This window comes from Macrosteles quadrilineatus, unplaced genomic scaffold (genome assembly GCF_028750875.1).
Source record: "Macrosteles quadrilineatus isolate MER2022 unplaced genomic scaffold, UCM_ALF_1.0 Scaffold_2__2_contigs__length_208266976, whole genome shotgun sequence".
Lineage (NCBI taxonomy): Eukaryota > Metazoa > Arthropoda > Insecta > Hemiptera > Cicadellidae > Macrosteles > Macrosteles quadrilineatus.
Window position 1 is genome coordinate 176,888,183 of NW_026542595.1, and position 17,792 is coordinate 176,905,974.

General features: G+C 39.4%; 1 protein-coding gene across 4 annotated transcripts in view; it reads left to right on the forward strand.

The window, feature by feature from the left end:
• LOC128987841 (interference hedgehog-like) overlaps positions 1 to 17,792 on the forward strand; it is a 104,643-nt gene that overhangs the window by 19,704 nt on the left and 67,147 nt on the right. Inside the window, exons 1-2 of one of the 4 annotated variants that reach the window (XM_054408881.1) lie at positions 1,431 to 1,499; positions 10,560 to 10,592. The gene's annotated coding sequence lies outside the window, so the exon portion shown is untranslated. Of the gene's footprint in view, positions 1 to 1,430; positions 1,500 to 2,114; positions 2,178 to 10,559; positions 10,593 to 11,441; positions 11,642 to 17,792 lie in introns of those variants that run through there. The other 3 variants (XM_054408880.1, XM_054408879.1, XM_054408878.1) reach the window with 3 other exon arrangements.

Below are 17,792 nucleotides of genomic sequence, written 5' to 3' on the forward strand. Positions count from 1 at the left end.
CACATTGTTGAATATGAACAACACATTTAACAAACAGGGTAATACCGTGTTAATCAAAGGATCTCCTCAAATATTGTTCTAAGAGCTGTAAGTTGTAATGGCTAACAAGTATATGGGATATGAATTCAATACGCGGAAAGGAGTTAGTTGAATAGATATTAGACAATGCGAGGAACTCATATTGTCGAGATGTTTGGCACCTTCAGGCATACATGAGTGCCAAGTAGTAACCGTACACACACAACACAATCGTCCACAATGCCAATGTACCACTACTGTAGCTCGGTGCTATGAGCAACCGTAGCCATACGTGAAGTTAACCGGTGACAGGATTACAATGATGAAGTGTACAAACTCTTGTCTTTAGCTTTACAGTGACACAGGTCATCTACAGTTTTGGAAGTCTAATTGTTCGCCTGTAAGTTTATGGTTTGAATTGTTAAACGGTATAAATGCTATTGCCGTAGGAAAGCACAAAGAATAGTTATTTACAATAGAAATGTTTACGCACAAGCCGCAAGCGAGTGTTTAAAGTTTCTCGAGTACGGCAAAGACACTTTGCACTCGCGTTAATTATATTTTTCCTACAGTCACCCGACAAAGTTGGCTTCCTTGCACAGTACTGTATAGTACAGAAAGCTGCTAATTGCTGCATATTTATACTTTGCCGTACGGTTTATACTTTGTCGTACGGTTTATACTTTGCCGCACATCAGGATTCCAACGAAACAACACAAAACAGCGTGGTTCTATTATGCACGTAACCGGTGTACGCTTGGAAATAGGTTGGCAACACTTAAAGATAATAAGACTATGAGCAGCTGATTGACTATTATAAACTACGATTTAACCTGTCATTTCGTGTTTATAGTTTCGTTATTTCTGAACTTTCTGGAATTTTCTTTTAAACGTTTTTAAAACATTCCTACGATCTTATTAAACAAGAAAATACCTTTAAAGCATTTTTTTAGGCGCGGAAACCACTTCAAATTACAAAAACATACGGAACTATATTTTCAAAACGCGGAGCACATTTCTTGCCGGGGAAAAATAGCGGAGTGATACGGACCGGGTACTACTTTCTCTAGGGCACGGGCACCTATTTGTGTTGCCAGCTGAACCTAAAAACGTGTTGTATAGTGTTTGAAAGACTAATTATTTATATGCTTTAGTGACTGTAGGAAAAATATAATGTGTAACACGAGTGCAAAAGGCCATTGCTGCACTCAAGATCATTCCACACTCGCCTGCGGCTCGTGCGTAAACATTGCTCTCGTGTGCAGCAAAGTGCCACTTTACCCACTAGTTACACAAATAACTATTTCCTAGAGTTACTATAAAGCATAGAAATAATTAGTCTTTCAACGTATTACGTGCCTAATAAAAGTACACTGTTTTGTGTTGTTTGGTTGGAATACTGGAGTGTGGCAAAAGAAAGTAAATGCAGCAATTGGCTACTTTCCGTGCCATAATCAGTGCAAGGAAACCAACTTTGTCAGGTAAGTGTATGAAAATAACATATGTTTAAACTGTTAATGTTTACCTAATAATGTCAAATAAAGAAAAGTGTGACGATCGCGGATCCATATCTTGTTACTGTTGACGTTAACGATGATCAAATTCACCCAAATCTCGTCGGGTTTAATTTCCATCCGTGACTTGTAATTCGTCCGCCACTCGTGGTGATGGATAGGTGTGGGTCTTGGGTAACCCTTGTAATCATCCCAGGAGGCAACCCGAACATCACTCATCACGACAAACCCTCTGACACCTCGGTCTGGGTCGTTAGGTATTACTAAGTATGTGGAGTACGGTGGACTATGTGCTTCTCAGAAAATAAAATTTTGTCTTGATAATGGTGTTAATTTTGTTAAAAACAAATACCTAAATATGAGAAAATGGTTTTATGTTTGGATGTTGTGTACGTAGTAGAAAACTAAATTAACTTAGTCCAGTATTAACAATTTGTTATACTAAATAAAATATATCTTGGATAACTAACTTAACTAACTTTTGTTAACTTTAGTTATGTATACAGTATACAGTATACTCAATGGGTTCCCCTATAAATAAATTATCTTCTACTCGGACGCGTGATCTACAGTATCGACGCAACAACCGTAGTTCTATCTTTGCCGCTAGGTCGTAGCAGAGGACAAGAACAGCGTTGCAACAAGGTACTGTATATTATTATGATAAAATGTAGATATATAAGAAAGTTAACAAAGCATACTACGACTCCGATCGGCTGTTACAGTGTTTCCCATTTTGTTCAACGCTTGGATTTAACCTAACCTAAAACGTGCTGTTCAGTGTTTGAAAGACTAATTATTTCTATGCCCTGTAATAACTGTAAGACAAATATAACGTCTAACGCTAGTGCAAATTGCCTTTGCTGCACTCGAGAAACTTTCCACACTCGCCTGCGGCTCGTAAACATTTCTCCTATGTGCAGCAAAGTGCCACTTCGCGCACTATTGACACAAAATAACTATTTATTACAAGTACAGTACCATCACTAACCACAACATTTACAACTCCCTTTGCCAATACACATGTAAAAATTCTAGGAAGAGCGTGAGCCCTTTTGCGATGGTCCTGTGAGGGGCCTTGGAGGGACCGGGCCCTTTTACACAAAGCCCCTCAACACCTCGGGCCCCTCGGGGGGGGGGGGGGATGGTGCACCTCGGGCCTTTAGACAAAGTCCTCAAGAAACGGAATCCCGCTATGTCCCAGAAACATGTCCGGGGTGCCCCAGAAGTATTCCCACAACCCGGTCATAATATGAGATACTGTATATTGGATGACAAACTTCCATACTTGTGGTAAAGATACCAGAATAATGATACGAAATAGTCGTGATACTGGCTTGTTCATAATTATAGATACGTCGTGTACTAGTATCTATACTCAACCCCATGAGACATTATTGATAGCGTACTCAAGATACAGGCTGGTCCAGAAGCGCTGGTCGTTTCCCAGATGCTGCGGCAGATTACGTCTCGTCTAGTTTTTGCCCCACACCTGAGCCGTAGATGGGAGATAAGCAGAGAATGCGCTCCCGGCGCTGCCCTGATGGATTAATAAGTTGATGGTTTAGGACGAGGGTGTTCGTGGTCAGTGCAAGCAGTGTGTAACGACCCTGTTGGATCTTCGGCCGTAGACAATGTTTTACTGTGTTAACGCTAACACTCTCGAGGAAATGGGAATCCAAACCTATGAAGCCGAGTTCACAATGTTCATTGAGTTAACTCTACTTGCAAGGAAATACTCTGAAGTTTTCGTCACCAACATGACTCACTTAAATTCCTGAACAGCGAATAATGTTCATAAATCAAGAGTTTATAATCACCTAATGATTATTTAGCTTCTTATAACTTTCATCTTACAATCGAGACCGAGACTGGAGAAGTTTAAAAATGTGCTAAAAGATTACCTAAATTTCTGTATGTGATAATTAGTTTAGAAATGTTCTCGTAGATCCATTGGTCGTCCGAGAAATTTACGAAGACTTTGCACCAAGCAGCGTCCCGATTTTTATAGAAGTCTAACTAGAATGTCGAATTTTGTTCTTCGAGGTGGTTCGGAAGACGACCGTGTTTTTGAGTGGCAAAATACTAGCCGACAATTTGGATGTGTTGTAGTAATCAATCTTCGGAGCTAGCCATAATTTAACTAAAGAGAATTGTAACTTAGGTTAAATTGTAGCTTGTCTCCGAAGACGGATAGCTGCGTCGCATCCAAAACATCGACCAGTTCGACGAAGACTCGTCTCGGGTTACTCAATGTGAATTCTTCATTCGCAATAAGAGTGCGATGATAATATACTTTGAACACACTTGCTAGAGCCTATTCATGTTCCAAGATTGTGTTTTCTGGATGATAGTATCCATCCAAAGAAGTATACAACCGGACACGTTGCTTTGAACCTTGGCTGAATGAGAGCTGGGTTACTTTGTATTCTATTCCCGGGTTACTGTATCGAAATGTAGATACATTTTGTTTCTCCGTGGTTCAAATTCTGCGCCAGAAGACAAGCCAGTAGGCGCGAGTGCTAAGGGCGATATAATAGCTAATCATCGTCTTACTGTACCGCTGTAATTAAAGATCAATCGTTGGTGATTGCGACGTTCGGTGCAATCAGCGGCCTTCAGACGGTCAGTGCTGTGTTCGACATCATTCCACCACCTCACCAACGTCAGCCATCCCCAACAATAGATAACGACTTGAAAAGGAATAGTCGTTCCTTTGGCATTTAGATTATCCGCAGATTCAATAATATACTGATGTAGTTGCAATGCAATTTTAGGGCAACTTATGTTACAAACATCGACTGCTAAACTTTTGCTTAGATTGTGTTTTCAAATATTTCTTCACTTCAAAACAATGACTTAAATTTACATGTTAACAAAATATAAAATAACTAAAATGTTTTTGCCATTTGCAGTGCATATAACATCGTAATTGTAGTTTTATAATTGACTACTATACTAAATGAAATCCTTAGGACTTTCACCCAGATTTAGGCACAAATTACCATTGACTTTGGATGCTGCAAGTAGATTTCGAAAGATAGGTACTGTACAATTCTAAGACTTTATTTGTCATTCGGGGTATTTGTCTTTAGGTGCGCCTTTGTTAACACCTTTTCTCTTTATATCTTAAGTTTTACTTGACTTTTGAGAGCTCTTAAGCTTTTACGATTAAAACAAAGGGGACAATATAGTGACTTTACCGAGGGAATTCATTGTAATGAAGTGACGACATCAACTAGCAATATCGTGAGAACGTTGGCCACTGCAACCTGCAGAAGACAAAACAAACGTCGCCAAGAACAATAGACTGTAGCCTGTACAGTGACATGGCGAGGTTTATGATGATTGTTGTTCCCAGGCTACATACACTGTCGGACTGCAGTGACTCAACTCTGAACTCACTCTGCGCTCAGCAACTATTGCTAGGACTCGGCAACTACTGCTATTACCCAGCCCCCGGCTCAGCAACTACGGCAAGGACCCAGTCATAGTACCCAGCAACTATTGCTAGGACCCAGCTATGGCCTCAGCAACTATTGCAAGGAGCCAGCTCTGGGTTTAGCAACTATTGCTAGGACCCAGCTATGGAACAATGATGGGTTTAGCAGCTATGGTGACTCAACTCTGGACACTCTGGACTGGCTGGTGCAAGTCACCCAGCTCGTCACTTCAGGGTGATAAATCCATCAGTAGAAAACTGTGTTATTCTATACAGGTTGAATTACTTGCAGTATTGATGATGCCACAGTCTGTCTTTGTGCCGGTTAGCAACTCCCTGTTAAGCGTGCTTGGGTTTAAACATTCAAAACTCAATCATCTTCCTGTACTTATTGATATTTGATCATTTTAAGTTAGAAGTTGACATTACAACTAAAGATGACTCAGACTGAAAGGTACATATAACGTAACTGCACCGCTGGTTTATCACACCAATTGACTCAAGATTCAACTCCCGCAGTCTGTTTCCCGTGAGATGCGCCACTCCCAAGGGATGAAACCTCATAAACACGTCGCCAGAGACAATGGTGTTGTGTAATTGCAGGGTAAGAGTGTGAGGGGAGGTTCTCGCACCGCGGTCTGTGTTTTGACCCAATGACATCCGGCCAACCCTGAGGTTAGGTCCAAAATGGCGGTTTTAAAAAAATAGGTTTACCCTAGAATCAATACGGTTTTTTAAGACTTCACATGACAAATTAGATTTTGAACAGTTACCGTACATTATTGTGGTTATTCTTGAGAGTCTGGTCTGTGAAATTTTTGATGTTTGTCAACATTTCTTGACGCCCCAACTGACTTTTAAAGCTGATGGCAATTGTTTTTGACATAATCTCAGGATTGATATGCACTTAAATAAACAAGGTGATGTGTATGGCTGAGTTATCTTGTTAGACAGGGTTAAAGTACCTTAATGTATGTTCACCCTTAATGTACTCTTACTTCTTAAAATGAGACGCATTTTATTCTACGACATTCACGTAAAAATGGCCTCGTATGAAGTTTATTTGCACTGGTCTAAAATGCAACTTCTCGCCTGCAAGATGATTACTTAAAAGCTCAAAATCCCTACTGGTATGAAAATGTACTATCAAAGCACAGTAAACAAGACATCCAGGTGTCACTGTGTAACAACTCTATTGTTCCTCAACACTCGTCACATGTCCTGACTCTTTGTGGAGTACAATGGTACGTAACGAAGAGACCAATGGGAACAATCACTCCTGTCTACAAGTGGCGCCTCATTAGCAACCTAACGACAAGTGACGAGTACATAACCCAGAGTGACACATACTGCTGTGGGAACTCACTTGGATGTTCAGGTAGCTACAGAGCGACAAGTGACGATTACATAACCCAGAGTGACACATACTGCTGTGGGAACTCACTTGGATGTTCAGGTAGCTACAGAGCGACTAGTGACGAGTACATTACCCAGAGTGACACATACTGCTGTGGGAACTCACTTGGATGTTCAGGTAGCTACAGAGCGACTAGTGACGATTACATAACCCAGAGTGACACATACTGCTGTGGGAACTCACTTGGATGTTCAGGTAGCTACAGAGCGACAAGTGACGAGTACATTACCCAGAGTGACACATACTACTGTAGGAACTCACTTGTATGTTCAGGTAGCTACAGAGTGACAAGTGACGAGTACATTACCCAGAGTGACACATACTGCTGTGGGAACTCACTAGCATGTTCAGGTAGCTACAGAGCGACAACCCAGAGTGACACATACTGCTGTGGGAACTCACTTGGATGTTCAGGTAGCTACAGAGTGACTAGTGACGAGTACATAACCCACAGTGACACATACTGCTGTGGGAACTCACTTGGATGTTCAGGTAGCTACAGAGCGACAAGTGACGAGTACATAACCCACAGTGACACATACTGCTGTGGGAACTCACTAGGATGTTCAGGTAGCTACAGAGCGACAAGTGACGAGTACATAACCCAGAGTGACACATACTGCTGTGGGAACTCACTTGGATGTTCAGGTAGCTACAGAGCGACAAGTGACGAGTACATTACCCAAAGTGACACATACTGCTGTGCTAACTCACTTGGATGTTCAGGTAGCTACAGAGCGTCAACCCAGAGTGGCACATACTGACTGCTGTGGGAACTCACTTGGATGTTCAGGTAGCTACAGAGCGACAAGTGACGAGTACATAACCCAGAGTGACACATACTGCTGTGGGAACTCACTTGGATGTTCAGGTAGCTACAGAGCGACAAGTGACGAGTACATAACCCACAGTGACAAGTGACACATACTGCTGTGGGAACTCACTAGGATGTTCAGGTAGCTACAGAGCGACAAGTGACGAGTACATAACCCAGAGTGACACATACTGCTGTGGGAACTCACTTGGATGTTCAGGTAGCTACAGAGCGACAAGTGACGAGTACATAACCCACAGTGACACATACTGCTGTGGGAACTCACTAGGATGTTCAGGTAGCTACAGAGCGACAACCCAGAGTGGCACATACTGACTGCTGTGGAAACTCTCTTGGATGTTCAGGTAGCTACAGAGCGACAAGTGACGAGTACATAACCCAGAGTGACACATACTGCTGTGGGAACTCACTTGGATGTTCAGGTAGCTACAGAGCGACAAGTGACGAGTACACAACCCAGAGTGACACATACTGCTGTGGGAACTCACTTGGATGTTCAGGTAGCTACAGAGCGACAAGTGACGAGTACATAACAGTGACACATACTGCTGTGGGAACTCACTTGGATGTTCAGGTAGCTACAGAGCGATAAGTGACGAGTACACAACCCAGAGTGACACATACTACTGTATTCTCTGTATACACTAACTTGGCGTCTGGACCCTTGACTACCTGCGACCGGGCCGGGACCGTCCCTTGCTCGCTCACTTCTTGAGCAGCGGTTTCCATAATTAGTCACCTAGTCACACCCCCAATGCACTTATTAACTTTTTTGTGCGGGGCGGAATTTTTATTTTTATCTGTACGAGCAAAAAGTCCATGAATAAATAAGTAAAATGATACCAAACTTGACCATATTCTTATTACGTTTGTAGAACCTACAGGCATATGTACAATAGCTACTGAGGAATAGAAACTTTATTAGGGATAGAAATAAAACTGTAATATTGTTATGTATGAATTATTTTTAATTAAATCAGACGTGCACCACGAATCTGCAAACACAAAAAAGGAATAGTGATTTATATATTTAAATGTCCTAATATTGTTAGGGGAATAAAGTTTAAGAAGTAAAAACATGTAAAACGTGTTGAGGTGATGTAGTTTGTCACAACCTAATTCATATGTTTCTTTGAGTAGATCTAAGCAATCACATTTAAGACTATTGTAAACGTGAAACACTTTTAAACAGTACGTTTCATTAAGTATACGTAATGTTACGTGTTAAAAGGTAAAAAAACTAATCGTAAATGCGAGCGAAAGTAGCATTTGGCATGAAAAGTCAAAATTGCGTCATTTTGTATGGGCCAAATGAAACATAAAATAATCATACAATCATCATGTTTCTAAGGATATGGCAATTGTCGATAAAAAATTACAGAATTATGTGTATGTGTTGAGTAAATGTTTTTAAGCTAATTAAATTTCTGTATAAAGCGTAGGCCTACGACGGGCCTACCGTAGTTTTTCGGCAGATTATACATATTTCATCAATAACATTTCAATACGCGATTAATCTAATGACGATACCCCCACGTCAGAATCGTCAGAGGTCTTAGGACGTGAATCACTCATTTCCCGGAATCTTGTATTTATTTTTGCAGACCATCTTGTTTTGATATGTATTGTTTAATGGCATTTGCCGTAGAAATGAATAAATGAATGAATGAATGAATGGAAGACATGGGGGTAGGTTTAAAGATATAAATAACAATATCAGCGGTATGCATAATATGAATATTTTACCCCCCCCCCCACCCACTCGACATATTTTTAATATTAATAACATTGTTAGGTATTTTGGTAAAATTAAATACAATTATATCAACCATCAACCAGATAAAAATAATTTAAACGTAAGCTTAACTTAACGGAATATGGTCAAGTTTAGTATCATTTTTCTTAAAATTTCATGAACTTTTTGCTTGTGCAGAAAAAAAAATTAAAATTCCGTCCCGCACAAAAAAGTTCATAATTGCAGTGGAGGTGCTACTAGGTGACTAATTATGGAAACAGCTCCTCAACAGTGGGCGAGAAAGGTTTCGGCCCCGGTCCGTCCGCAGGTAGACTAGGGTTCAGACGCCAAGTTAGTGTATACAGAGAATAGGAACTCACTAGGATGTTCAGGTAGCTACAGAGCGACAACCCAGAGTGGCACATACTGACTGCTGTGGAAACTCTCTTGGATGTTCAGGTATTTACAGAGAAGATGGCGTTGATTTTCTGACTATCCGTGATTAATTTACATCCGAAATCGTTGAATTAACGTACTAAATAAGCATGATACCGACACTTGTTCAACACTAAATCTTTTATGCACTTTTATTTTTTATTTTTTTTTATTTTTTTTTTTTTACTGCGATCACATTGGGCCTTAGAATTATACCAAAAGTCATGGCCAATGGGGCAAGCAAGCTTACATTGCCAATTCCAACTGTTTCGACTATCTTCAAATGGGTTTCGGTAACCTCCACATTCTTACAATCGGCACTGGCCTCATCTAATGAACACTTGGATTCACACAGCATAAAGAACTGTGTTCGGATAGAGTTCCCACTTGGCACTCCGGCCGCAACTCAAAAAAGAGTAATGGGAAGATTGTCGCGGGCAGTGAAATTACAGGCGACCGGCTGCGCTCCCACGCCATCATGTTGTATTGTTGCAACCTGAGTGCTGAGCTGATGCTGACTGCCGAGAGCCGGGGGAGAATTAAAATTACATAAAACGCTGTCAAGGTCCTCGCCCCACAGTCTACTCTAAATCTGATTGCATTCCCGGCGCCGCCTCTACAGTAGTTGAGTGAAATAATCACTTCCCATATCAATACTGCAGAACGGACTAAAGTGTTGCGTTTGGAATACAGGAAAAGGTTTTTTTTACATTGCATTTTCCCGTTCATATAGGCTTCGGACCTGAGTGAAGTGTTGGTCGAGTACAAGGAGACGTGAACCTACGACATCGTTGCTTTTTGGGTTTACAGTTCGTAGCGCTGCCGAAAGTCACGAAATCATAATGTTTAACTGTTTCTATGTGAAATTATGTGCATAAAGTGCTGACGTCCTCGGTATTTAAACCATGTTTTGACGGGTTTATTCGTTGCAACTGAATCATTTTGTACCATAAACTAAGTCACCAATTCATTAAGTTTGATTGTTTCGATGTGTAATATGCATGACGAGCTGGCGTTTTCGTAAATTTAAATATTTCAAGTGTATTGCTTGTTTTGTTCGCTGCAACTCACAATACAACATAGATACATTGTACATTATTTGACCATCAATTCATTCCAACGAGGCATTTACAAATTGCTTGAACAATATTCTTTGCTTTCAGGTTGATCCAATCTGTGCTGAAGTCGACTTCAAGGTACGTTTTAGATTCCTGTGCATTCATATCTCCTAATATTGTAATGTATTTAATTTTAACCAGATAAGGTGACCGGGTAAGGTGTTTAAAATAACATAGTTTATCAGCTTCTCACCGAGGTTCCCTCCATCGATGAATTTATTATACATCGATGGTTCCCTCACGCTGTACAGGAACTTCCACTACAACCAGTGATGCGAAGACTTGCAGCAATGTTTGAAATCACAAATTCTACACCATATATCTCCAAATACCAGCGTCCATCAATTATCCATACCTATGTTGCACACCCATACAAAAAACAACACTCCACTTCAATCCATATGGACACCTAGTTCCTTATGGGGATTATCGAATAAAACTTGTTTAAAGGTATTCTTTTCGAGGTTTGCAATAAATTGTGATTAGAGGTAATACAAAATCAAGAGTATTTTAAACATGAAACTTGTAATAAAAAGCGACTTTCCTTGGAGGGTCTTGTTATTGACGTACTCACTGTATCACGTACAGTATTGTGTAGACACGCGAAACTCTTGCTTGTGAAACAATAACTGAAAAAACTAGAACATTTCTATAACGCACAATACATTTCTCAAAAAGGTTATCTCCCAAATCTGTCTACCCTTCCGACCCAATTGGGCGCAGCTGTGGTACAGCTACCGCCGCGCCCCCGCCCTACCTGTCGGATTAGGGATGGGACGGGGTGGCGACAAAAGAGCTGGAAATAGTTTGTTTCCGAGGAAGCGTAAGCGTGTCGGCTGTAAATATTTGGTCGGACTTGTCAACGCTCGGACAGTAGACGGTAGACAGTGGGTATGTTGGGGAGGAGGTGGGGAGTTACCGTTACAGCGCAGGTAGAGGTGGAAGTCTAGAGTTGCCGTGAGTAGTCACTCCGCCGCGCTACGGTCAGTCAGTCCAGTTCACTCCGAGTGATAAGTGCGTGGTGAACGTTATTGTGACTTGTGTTGTCAACCTTCGTTCAATAAACTTGCATACAGTGCGCGCATGATTTTCCATAGACCAGGAACATCAAAGGCTACTATTTTAAGGTTAGTTTTTTACTTGACAAGTCTTTGGGTTGTTTGGGATACCCCACGATTAGGGCAGTTTCAAAACTTGCATTTGACTTTGCTCGTTGTTTATTTACTTGTGAAACTTGTCTGTTGAAGGGGTTTCTTGTTGGTGTAATTTAATTTACATGTCTCGGTTGTAGTAATGGTTTAATAAATGGAGACTTAGAACAACTTAAATTGTTTTGTATTCGTTCGCAATACAGTAATCGTTACGTTAATAACTTACTGATTCGATTTCTAAGATTCAGTTTAGTGTATTTTGTAATTAGACATTTTTAACACTTTACTCTTGTGTTTGTGTTGATTTTTTTGTGCTTAGTACTTTAGTAGTCAGCAGCTGACCAAAAACACAGCAGTAGTCGAGCTCTTATCATTTAATGTTTTCAATTACAATTCTAGTCTTAGCTATTTTATGTTATTTTGTAGGACGTAGGGTTTTTATTTATTCAAACCTGTTTCATTTAAGATTTCATTCATTTACAGTCGTAATGGAAGCAAACATGTTGTATGATCAGTAAATGTTTATTCTTTGCTCGCTGATAAATGCTGCAAGGCATTATAACGGTTAATTTTGTAAAATTATTGCTGTAAATAATAATCGCAATTAGATATTTTATTGGACTGATACGTTATCTTAATTAGGCCTTTGAAAATAACTACACTTACAATTACAATCCAATAAATTGGTACTGTATCATATTAAATTAAATAAGTACAGTATTGGTACATTCATAATATCGGTGATGTATTAAATAATTTATTGAACAATCAATACATTTAATACATTACAAACACATTTAGTACAATTAGTACATTTCAATAAATTTGCATAATAGTAATTTCACTTTTATTATTGGCTAATTTATAAAATAGAATAGGTAGGCCTACCTAATATTTTACTTTGGCGAGTAGATTTAATTTTGCTAATCAAATCAGTGTATCATTATGAATTTACATAAAACGGATAAGTACTGCATTCTTAGCGTTTTATGAAGCTACGGAATCTTGTTTTTTGCGGTCCTTCATACCCTCTGTTTTGCAAGTTACTCGTTTTCCTACCCTTAGCAAAGGGATGAAGACAGAAAGATATAGTTTGGGATAGTTTTATAATTAAGAAATTTATTCTGCTTAGATTTGCGCCGTAATAATTTTAAAGCTACGTCAAGATTTTCAGGACGCTTAAATTACCGTAGAGGCCTGGGTATTTAAAATGGAAGACGAGTGAAGGACGAGTGTTTGACATTTTTGACAGCCACTACTAAAATCAGCTGGCTCTGTAATCTTTAAACTAGTTTAAGTGTCGAACCACGAAAAAGCTTACAGCCCACGAAAATTTGAAGAGAAACGGTATGGATCATAAACAAAAAGATAAACAAATAACTTCACTGGCCCAAATGTCTTTACGAATTGTCGTAGCAGTCGGTTTAGATGTGTTAGATGTTAAACTAGTTTAAGTGTCGAACCACGAAAAAGCTTACAGCCCACGAAAATTTGAAGAGAAACGGTATGGATCATAAACAAAAAGATAAACAAATAACTTCACTGGCCCAAATGTCTTTACGAATTGTCGTAGCAGTCGGTTTAGATGTGTTTAACTTACAGTTCCGTTTGAAAAGTTAAGAGGCTTCATCAGTATGGTAGCCAAGCCATATTAGATTTTAGTCCCATAAGAGCAATGTTAAATTTGAAAAAAATGCCATCATTTGAAGCAGTATGCCGGTGTTATTTATAAAGATATAGTTTTGAAAATGTATAATTATGTTCATAAACTACAAGTAGAGTACTACATTATGTAGAGTACTAGGGAGAATAAAGTAATGATATTTAAAAATTTTCTTTTTGTCTTTTCTTAATAAATAATTTGATTAAAGGCTTAACTAATAACCATTAACTTATTTAGTGGGGGGGAAATGGCAAAACTAAAATCTTCACTCCCTAGAGGCACAGAAAACGTACTACTATAACCGGTTATAGTAGTACGTTTTCTGTGCTAGAGGACCACTAAACCTAAATTTTAACACCTCAATCATTATTTTATCACAACAGGTTTTTTTAGAAATTCTGTTTTAGAAGTTAACATCGCTTTTATGGGACTAAAATCTAATATTGCTACCACTGGGAAGACTCTTAATAAAAACATGTTTACTTTTGGGCCAGTGACATAGGCTAATAATTTGTTTATGTTTATGATGCATAAAGTTTTCGAACCTCTTCCAGTTGTTCACAATATGGTGAGTACTACGTCAAAGACAAAATAGTGCACTTCTTGCTTGCCTGTCGCCTGTGACTATTATGTACACCCCGCTTCTAAAGAACTTTTTACGATGTTCCGTAGACGTTGGGTTGCAATTATTCACTAGTCTACTGTACAAAATATTGCCGTTTCCAGCAATAAAAAACTAGGTTTAAACCCTATAGGGCCTATGTGTTACTTATAGCCTGCCGGTTAGTGTCTCGCACTTTGGTGCAAGAGTCATGGGTTCGATTCCCCCGTTTTCCAGATAAATGGTGGATTTGATAGGTCTCACTAAAATCGTTTAGGATTTCTTATTAAATTAAAACGACAAAAGAATAAAAAAACCTTTCACGATAATTACTGTATAGGCCCCAATGAAAAAAACTTTTACCGAAGTTAAAAATCTAATTTAGCATCGGATGTCAACTGAATCGCGAACCACGACCTCTCACAGTTAATGGCGCTTGAACTGGAAACATTAAAACCAATTGGAACAGCGACTTCTCACGTTCAGTTTGCCCCTTGACGACCCGACTGCCAGTTTTTGGCCCATTAACCGGCTAAACACAATATCGTGCGCACCTCATAACATTATCATGTTTTCTGCTATCAGACCGAGGCCGTAAACCGGGGTTATTTAATTACATCGAAAACAAAACAGGTGTCGAGTGCGGCGCGCGGCGCTGCCAGTGGTACCAACTGAAACAAAAACACCGGCTGCAGTCAGCAGAGTTGCCAACAAAAGGAACACAACCGGCGCAGCTGCATGGACTGATCGTCTACCTGCCACACAATTATATATCGGCTACTTGGGCTCCTGCTCCTGTGCTGTCGGCCGACATGTGTTTTGGAATCGCCCAATACTTGTACTTACGGTGCAATTGTTTTTGTAAAAAGATTTTTGGATAAGCCCCAAATCTTTTGGAACGTGGTTGTTTCATATGAAATAATATGAATTTATGTAGCCATTGGCTTCGTGATACTTATTTAGGAGAAATATCAACTACATAGACCAGCTACCAGCTATAATCTAGTTTTTACTCAAGTATAACTTAAGTTCGTTGGTAGATCTAGGTCATTCCCTCCCCATGTTAAAGTTGATGCCAGTTTTAGAATCTAAATATTAAAATAGACAAAACAGAATAAGGTCCTCTGATGAGGTGTGCTGATGTGCTGATCACTTTCGGCTTCGACGATCACGCCCTTTTAACTAGGTCAAACATATTTTAGCATATTTTATGTCACTTAGCATATCTATGGAACACAAGCTAAGGGAGTTGATCGAAGATTGTATTCAACTACCCTACGTCTTACAGCTGATCAATATGGACTATCTGTAAAATAGGGAGGTAAAATAAACATGTGTTTGCGATAAGTTTAACTTTCTGTCAGTAAAAGAAAACACACGATTAATACGCACAGCTATCAAGTGACGCATTGATAAGCAGACCAGGATTACTCAGCGAGTGTGTAACATACGTTCCACCCCTTGTTTCCGGTGACCACATTCCTCAGAAACAACCGACATTATTTTCTCAGATGTGACTCATTATGGTATAATCTTCTCAGCACTCGTATGAATTAATTTTTCATAACTACTACAAAATTGGTCCTGGTGTTATATGGCAAATTAGTGCTTGGCAACACTCTGGAGAGAATTGTGCCACACTGTATACTTGTCGAACTTGTTTAGCTCGGTTTGCCAAAGTTCTATGCTTACTGAATCAATTTTAATAAGTTCCGTTAACAATTAGTGTTGTATAATTTATTTAGCCTTACATTTCGGACGTTCATCGGAGAGACTTTAACGGTAGGTTAGAACGGATGGCGCTCACTGAGTGCACCGGGCTATTGAACCATATGCTATTTTCATATTTTTCTTTACTGCAAACTGGTTCACGAATATAAATTGATTGATAATGCTCACAGTTTCACAAGATCTTGAAATATGTAATTGTAATCACTTACTGGAATCGGCTTTACACGTTTTGAACTTGTTTCATTCCATTCCATTTTAATAGCTTGTCAATACAATTTGTATATAGTGAATGGAATTGTTTCAGCATTATTACCCTAGTAAATACAGTTATCACAGGCAAAAATTCCTTTAAAAAAAGAAACAAATAAAAATTAAGAAAATAAGCTGATAGAGGAATAGCCTCTTCAATGGAGTAATGAGCAATTTCTTTAAGATAATTTCCAAACTTAAAAATCAGTTATGCCAATCGTTTTTTAAATACTTGGAATTAAACGTAAGAATCTTATTCCGACAAAGGTGGAATTTTTATTTGAAAAGAACAGATTGATGCGACTAACTTCTCTTATGGCGTCATTGTGGCATGACTGTGATCCGACTTTCCTTAGTAATGAGAGTAGTTTCAAAAATGGATGGAGCAAAGACAGTTAGCCTTTTCATTAGTCTTATCGTCGTTCTCAATATTCTTTGTTGTAAAATTATCGTAATCTTACGATTTAATTAAACAACTTACAGCGGTTGGCGACAGCCTCGTGGTGCCAGTGGAAACCGACTCCATCGCGCCGACGTCAGCTCTTGTGATACTATGTCACCTCTGGTGTTTGTGTTGTCGTTACCTGATACGTCTACAGTAGCCAGCAATCTTTCAACCCAGCCCTGGCTAGACGATGTTACGCAACAACAAAGACATAACACTCAATTCCACACTTTTTGGAACATTCATTCCAACAATATATAAATGGCCTCCCGCTCTGTACCGTACTGAGGAAAATCAGTAGTTCTTTGGTGGTTTGAAACTGTACCCAACAGTAAATGGTCTTGGAAAAACATACATTATAGTTAGTAGGTGCTCAATTAATTACCTTTCAATTCACAATTTTGAGAAAGTTCGATTTGATATCATTCCAACTGTATTTGTATCATGAGAATAGTTAGTGGGGTGTTATAGTTCAAAGCTGGACCAAACTGTAGGTTATGAATGATGAAAACATTAAATCCATAATAAACGTAAATGTGATCTTACTCCGCACCTCTCACGTACTGTATTCTTATGCCTCATATGTACACGAAATTCGTTGCCGCATAAGAGTAAGATGAAGAGTGTAACTTTAATCTTATACGTTTTCTCAAATATTTAAATATAAGTGCAGCACCTTTTCGGGTTTGTTTAATTCAGGAATGTATTTAATCCTAACATTCCTGAAACATCTCAAAGAACTCGTCATAAGATAGCGGCATCCTCGGCCCGTCGATACATCTTTTTGTTTATGCCCGTCTTAAAAATCCCACAGCCGCCGAACAGCGTGAAGTCGCGGTTATGTCCAAATTACAAGAAGTGCGCCCCCAATAAAATGCGGGAAAAGTATGGGGCCCAAGGTAGCGCCCTGCGGGACACCGACGTGCGACTCGGCGGCTCCCCTGAACACGGCCAGAGGCTTGTCACACAGATAAGTCATGTTGGATCCAGATCCAGTCTGTACTCGTGAGAAACCAGACACAAAAAGACCTGTTCAGTTTTCATATTGGTTTGGCTACACTAAAGCCAAACCATTACACTAAACATAAAAGGAAACGGAGGGAGGGAGAAGAGGAAGAAACATACACATATTTTGGCGCAAGGGACACGGGAAGGAAACTGGAATATACGGAACTAGAACATGGAACAATAAGCGATCACGCAGCCCAACAATTCAGTCTGCTCATCACGCATTGCATCAAACCAGAAACCAGAGGGAGTTAACTTCTTTGGTGTGAGCAATGTTAATCACGTGCCTGCAAGCGCAAACGAAGATTTCGATTTTTCTCATTGTGTATTGTATAGAAGTATGTTATTTTAAGTAATATTATTAGCGATATTCTATTTTTGTTAAAAAGATACTTTTATTTTGATACATAACAAGTTAAAGTTAAGTTTT